Source organism: Ursus maritimus, unplaced genomic scaffold (genome assembly GCF_017311325.1).
Source record: "Ursus maritimus isolate PB19 unplaced genomic scaffold, ASM1731132v1 scaffold_24, whole genome shotgun sequence".
NCBI classification, from domain to species: Eukaryota; Metazoa; Chordata; class Mammalia; order Carnivora; family Ursidae; genus Ursus; species Ursus maritimus.
Window position 1 is genome coordinate 22,434,840 of NW_024424897.1, and position 6,191 is coordinate 22,441,030.

The following is a 6,191-nucleotide window of genomic DNA, read 5'->3' on the forward strand; positions in this document are numbered from 1 at the left end:
TCATCAGTACCGGAGTTTGGTTGAGAAGGCAAAACCGGGGATGGGAAAGCGGAAAGTGAAAAGTCACTGTGAGTGCGGAAGGGCCTGGCGCCGCGGTGCACGCTGGGATCGCGGCGGACCCGGGGACCAGACGCCAAATCCCGGGGCCGAGACCTGTGTGCACGTGGGCTGGTGAAACCCGAGATAGGGGCAGCGGACCCAGCTGAAGAGCTGTGGTGTTGCTTATCAGCTTGTGCGTCGGGCACAGTACTCATGGTAGCTTGTTTCACTTATTCACTCCAGAAATCCACACATCTCTTCTGTGCCAGGGACTGTACTAGGCTCTGGACATTCACTGGCCTAGAACGGTGCCTGGAATTTAGGAGGTGCGCCTTCAGTACATATTTAATGTTTCGAGGGGGAGGAGCAGGGGGAGGGCGTCGGGGGTGTACTGCGGGGCTCCAGGGATTCAGCTGCAAAGGGGAGGTTTGGAGACCCAAGGTTGTTATGCTTTTTGGGACTCTCAGCAGGTCGACTTCGTGTATCCCCAAGACCCAGGCCACCCTAAAAAAGGACATTTCGGGTTTCCCCATCTTATCTTTCTCTAAGAAAGATCCAGAGGAAGCCGGCGACGACCCCTCCCAGAACCAATGGAGGAGAGACGTGAAGGTTCCCCTCCTCCCCTCCCTCGATCGGGACCCTTCCCTTTCTCCCCGGGGTCTGACTTCTTTTGCCTGATTGCAGAGTTTTCGTAGTATTCCTGCGCCTTCGTAGACTCGCTCCCATTGACTCCGCTCGCGGCCACGCTGGCAGTCGTCGCAGTCTCTGTGGCGCAATCGGTTAGCGCGTTCGGCTGTTAACCGAAAGGTTGGTGGTTCGAGCCCACCCAGGGACGCAGACTTTTTTTTTTTTTTCCTCCCCTGTCAAAAGGAAAACCTAAGCGTTATCTTCTCAACCTCTAAAATGTCAAATTTCGTTTTGAAATGGTAGAGATACTTTTTCAGCAAATCAGAGGATCATTGTGATTGAAAATTCGTTGTTCAGTCCATGATGGGATAACGTCTCCTGCACTTTCTCCACCGCCTACCTCCCACCCCACCCCCAGGCTGGATTTCAGCAACCGCGAAGACAGGTTTTTGTCTCACTCTGCAATACGTTTCAGGTTGCATTTTTCGTAGGATTAAGAATGAATTTACAGTGGAGGTTGGACAGTTTTCCATGGTCTGGCTGAATCGGTGTTACAGTCTCGAAATACTACGTTTGGAAGGGAAGAAAGTAGCGCGAGAGACAAAGGCAGGGAGAAACTGGGACGAAGCGAAAGGTGAGAGGGAGAACATCGCTGTGATACCCACGGGCGGAAAAGGGGCGCGATAGAGAAATAGGCGGGGTGAGCGGAAGGAAGACTCCAAGAAAATGGAGGGAAAAGAGATGCAGTTAATATGAGAAGCTTCCGAAAAAGGAAAACAGCGGCAACAAAACTATTTTTTCTAGACCTACACACAGAGAAGTGGGGCAGAGGATGGAGAAATAGAAACAGAAACTGACAAAGGACATTGTCTTAGGAAGAGAGGAGTGAAGGACACAGGTAAAGATGGTCATAAAATCACTAGAGGAGCTGCCCTCTCCTACCATCGTAATCATCTTCAAGGGGCTCTTATCTTTGCAGTAGCTCTTGGCACGTGCCAGAAATAATTGGTTAGATTTCCCAGGTTCTTGCCCTCTGGAAGCTTCCAGTCTGTGACAGACACAGTGATCCTTCAGCTAGAGGACCCTGTGAGATACCACAGCTAGCACAGAATGCAGGGGAAGCTTTGGTGTCTAATGCAACCAGGGGCACTTCCCAGGACCAGGAGCTAAGCAAAGGACCCTCAGGCAGTTCCCTTCAATGTCGGGCTTCTCCTCAAGATTGGGCTCAAAAGGGCGCCTCTTCTGAAAACCTTCCCCAGGGCTTCCCCCCCCCCCCACGCCTTACCAGGCGCTCACAGGGCTGGTGGGGATAAACCAGAGAGACACACAGTGCCATGGAAGCTAACAGCACAGGCTGGGTAGCCCCACTGGCCCGTGCGGTCCTTGTAGGCAAAAATCCGGCTCATCAGCTTCAGGTCCCTGGTGCCTAGCGCGGTATTTGACATTGGTACAGGACAGGTGCTTTTTTTGCAGGGAAACCAAAGAACTTCAGATGTGAGAAAGGTTGGGTCTTCGGGGGTTCTCCTGGTAAGGCAGAAAGGCCGGGGGTGTGGGGACCAGCGGTGGCCCAGGATGGAAACGATGAAAATGAAGTGGGTAGTGGGGGTCTTCATCCCTCTGTCTCGTAGTTTGCTAGTGACGGGCACCCAATAACTGAGGAACAAGGGAATGGATGCCCAGTCTGCACGGTGGGCCCCCTCACTGCAACACTCCAGAATGAAGGACCGAAGTGGAGACTCATCAGCCCTCTTCCAAGTAGCTGATACCCCCCCCCACACACAGCCCCTGGGTGCCCATGTGGATCCGGTGTGTGACGGAGATCCAAGGGAAGCCCCTACAGGTTTGCCTTGCCTGGGGATGTCTAGCTGGACAGGAGTGATAGACCAGGAGTCCCTGCTGTGCTCCCGTCCCCGCAGGGCAATTGGGGGACAGCAGAGCCTTCCCCGGCAGAGTTGGGGATGCTGACGACACACCCACCCCAAGAGCCCCCTTTCCAAGAGAGGCGGAGAGATCCTGGTCTTCGCGTGCAAGGACAGGGGAGTAGGTGACCGGGTCCTCCCCTGGACCTTTCTCCCGAGGGTTCTCAGACCACCCCCACTCTGGGAGGAACTTTCTCCCGCCCATCCTCTTCCTCCCCGCCCCCATTCGGCCCGTGTGGGCCGAAGGCTGAAGCTGGGGTCACTTGGCGGCCAGTGTCCGCAGGTCCCCTGGTCGCTGGCCAAAGGGTGAAAGCATTCAGTCCGGGGCGCCCAGCTTCGGGTCTGCCTGAGCTGCGAGCGCGGAGGGAAGAGGAGGAGGCAGGCACTTCGAAGCTTGCGGAAGATTTGTCTCCTAATTTCCTAACTCGAGCCACCCACCGCCAGTGCGCTTAATGGCCCGTCTGGCCGGATAATCGAGCTCTCTGGAGGGACAGACCCAGTGACCATCTCTAATAAATCTTGAATAACGAATAAGCGAAATCGACCGTCCTAATGAGGCAGGGCCCGGATCGTCGCCGTAACGTAGTATCGATTGGCTTCCTCGGCGCCAGCCTCGGCCGCTCATCCCCGCCTTTCCAAGCCTCCCTCCTCGTCCCCCCCCCCCCCCGGCGGGAGCCACTGGGGACGGGAGCCCGAGCGCTGGGAGGAGCCGGGAGCGACGGTCGGAGGCGGACTGGCACCAGCCGCCTTCGCGCGCGTCGGGCTCCTCCCGGCGCCGGGGCTAGGGAGGCGCACCAACCGCGTAGAGCTCCGAGCGCGATCGGCGCCCCGGAGAAAAATGCGGGAAGCTGCGCGAGGCAGGAGAAAAAGCGCGGGCCCACCTTCGAGCCCCGGCGCCTGGTTTTCTAGTCCAGTCGGGCCTCTCGCATTCGACCGGGTTATTGTATCCCGGAGCCTGAGTCCCCGTCTTCAGCTTGTCTCCCGGCCCAGGTTCCGTTCCATTCTTGTCCGCGCGAGCACTCGGGGGGCGCCAGCCTCCACCCCAGCAACCCGGCCCCCCCCCCGGCTACCCCCAGGCCTCTCCCCCGAGGCGCCCCGACTGGGTCCCGGGGGACTGCCTTTTAGAGCCGGTGATCGGGCCGCTGAGCAGGGCCAGGGGGGTGGGGAGGACACGCTCTCTCCCACGGTTGCAATTATTAATTTTAAGGGAGTGTCACTTAGAGCGAATGAAAATACCCTGGACGCGTGGCCGGAGGCGTCGCGTCCCCCGCCCGAGCCCAGCGCCCTTCGGTCCAGGCCGCGGCGGGTAGGACTGCAGAACGAACCACATTTCAGCCTAGTCCTCATTTCACCATTTTCCAGGCGCCCCAGCTTAGGGGCGGGGATCGCAGGGTCAGGGGGTGGGGGGCGCACACACATTTTTTTTGGGGGGGGAAGGGTTAATTAAGGTTAAGAGAGAAAAGATACACTTCAGCATATCAAAGCTATTAAGAAGTGAGGTCTGTCACCCAGTTTGGGGGGCCCGGCAGCCGGTGTGGGGGCAATCGCGTTAGCCTCCCCCCCTCCTCCTCTTCCCCTCTCCGCAAACACCCTGAAGGAATGAGGTCACGTGGGTGAGTAGTGGGCGGGACCTACTCTTGTCTGGAGGAAAAAAGCCATTTTGTACCCCCCCAGCCCCGGTCCCTCCCCTCCCCCCTCCGTCCCCTCCCCTCCCCTCTCTCCCTCCCACCCCAAGCCGCTTTCACAAACTCCTTTCTTACCGTAGGTTTCTCCCCTCCCGCCGCCGGAGCGAGCGACACGGCTGCGGCCCCCCCTCCCCTCCCTTCCCTCCCTCCCTCCCATCCCCCCCTCCCCGAGACCCACCGGACCCCGAACCCAGGTAAGTGGAGGCAGACTCCCTGTCCTTTCCTTCTCCTACCCTGCAACCAGACTGGGGTTGGGGGGCCGGTCCATCCCTCTTTACACACCCCTGTGGGAGGGGGAGACTCGGAGCCGGGCCTGCTTCTCGCGTCCCCGCCCCACCCCGCCAGCCCCTATCCTAGCTCGCCCCGTCCGCCTTTCTTTCTCCCTTTTCTCTCCCCTTTTCCCTTTCCTCCCTTCCAAGATGGCCGAAATGGATTCCCCCTTTTAGCGATCTGGCGTCTCCCTCGACCACCACCTCTTTGTGCCGCAGCCCCCTCGCAGACCTGCTCCCGAGGTAGCGAGGTAGCGAGGTAGCGAGGGGGAGGGTCCGAGGCAGCCACAGGGGCTGTGGGCTGCGCGCTGGGCCGGATCTCTGCCCTCTTCGCCCGCCCCACGAGCCAGAGCGGCCCCTGGCCCTGCCCCACTGCCCCCTTCGGTTTGGGGAGGGGTCGCTCTCTGCTTCTTCCGTGGGCACTGGGGCGTCGTGGACGCGCAAGGAAGGACTTGAGGCCGGGAGCGAGGAGACATGCCTTTCTGATTGCTGCGGGGCCGGGGGAGGGCGCTCCTCCTGGCCGGGGTCCCCGGCCTCCCGGGCACCTCCCCCCAGCGGGTCCCTTTCCCCCCCGGCCAGGACCGGGCGCCCCGCCCCCTCCCCGAACCACCTCAGCAGAGCCTCTTTCTCTGGAACACCCCCCTCCTTGGGCCCCGCCGAAAGTTTGACTCTAGGGAAGGTAGGAACGGCCACCGGGTAACTGGGGTCCCTGATCCTCTGACCCAGGCTCCGGGGGAAGCCCGGGAGGAGGGAGTAGAAAGGAGATTGGCGGGGAGGAGGGGAGTTATCGCGATATTTCCCGTCGCCAGCGGAGGCAGGAGGGGTCTGACCGATTGGCCCCCTCTTCTGCTGGAGAGCCGGGCCGCCTGCTCCCTCCCCTGGCCCTCCTGCCTCTAGCTCCGAGGGGGTGGGACCTCTCGGCTAGCAGACACCCCTGCCCCTCCAGTCCCCACAGTGGGCCCAGGCATGCCTCTTCCCCCTCCCCCACTGCCCCCATCTGCCCAGAATTGCTCCGGATGGCTTGAGGTGGGGAAGGAAGAGGTTTGGGGGTGGTGATTTGCCTGTAAACATTGTGGAAGTGTTACTCCGCGCTTCTCCCTGGTCTTTTGTCTCTTAGAGTAACCCCTCTCCCCGTACATATATATGCCTCAGTCTCTCCTGGGCTCCCTGTCGCTTGTGGGGTGGGGGGAGAAGAAGGGGTTGGTGTCCGGGTTGTCTCCCGCTCTGTTCTCATGCCTCCTTCTCTGGGCCTCTTGCAGTTTGTGTCTGTTCCTGAAACTGATTTCTCTTCCTCTCGTCTCCACTCTGTTCCAAGGTGTTGGTACTTGGAGAAGGAGCATAAAGCCAGCTCTGTTGCAGCTTTTGGGTAGGGAGCTTTTCCCAGGGGGTCCCTGGTTTGGAGTTGGGGGTTGAGGCCTTAGAGCTGTCTTTGGAAGGAGGCCGGATCAGACCCCAGGTGAGACCTGGGAGCCAGGATCCGGACCCTGGGTAGCTTGAGTGGGGCTCAAGTTGAAGTCTTTGGGGGTGGGCAGAAAGGGGGGGGATGCTCTCTGCTGCCCCTGGCCTTGCTGGAGAAATCTTGGTTGATGGAGCTGTTGCCATGGGAATGGAGAGAGCCTGAGCAGGGAGAGGCCACATCTTCGTGCAGGGCC

General features: G+C 59.8%; 1 long non-coding RNA gene and 1 other non-coding gene across 4 annotated transcripts; both read left to right on the top strand.

Annotated features, from left to right (window-relative positions):
* Nucleotides 1–800: 800 nt before the first annotated feature.
* On the top strand, nucleotides 801–874 carry TRNAN-GUU. Its single transcript has one exon. It is a non-coding gene; the product is annotated as a tRNA-Asn (tRNA).
* Nucleotides 875–4,288: 3,414 nt separating this feature from the next.
* On the top strand, nucleotides 4,289–6,155 carry LOC121104932. Of its 3 annotated transcripts, none has more exons than XR_005837275.1 (4): nucleotides 4,289–4,464; nucleotides 4,690–4,782; nucleotides 5,119–5,218; nucleotides 5,799–6,155. It is a non-coding gene; the product is annotated as an uncharacterized LOC121104932 (long non-coding RNA). The 3 variants fall into 3 exon arrangements; XR_005837276.1 differs by having other exon boundaries at nucleotides 4,717–4,782; XR_005837277.1 differs by lacking the exon at nucleotides 4,690–4,782.
* Nucleotides 6,156–6,191: the final 36 nt, after the last annotated feature.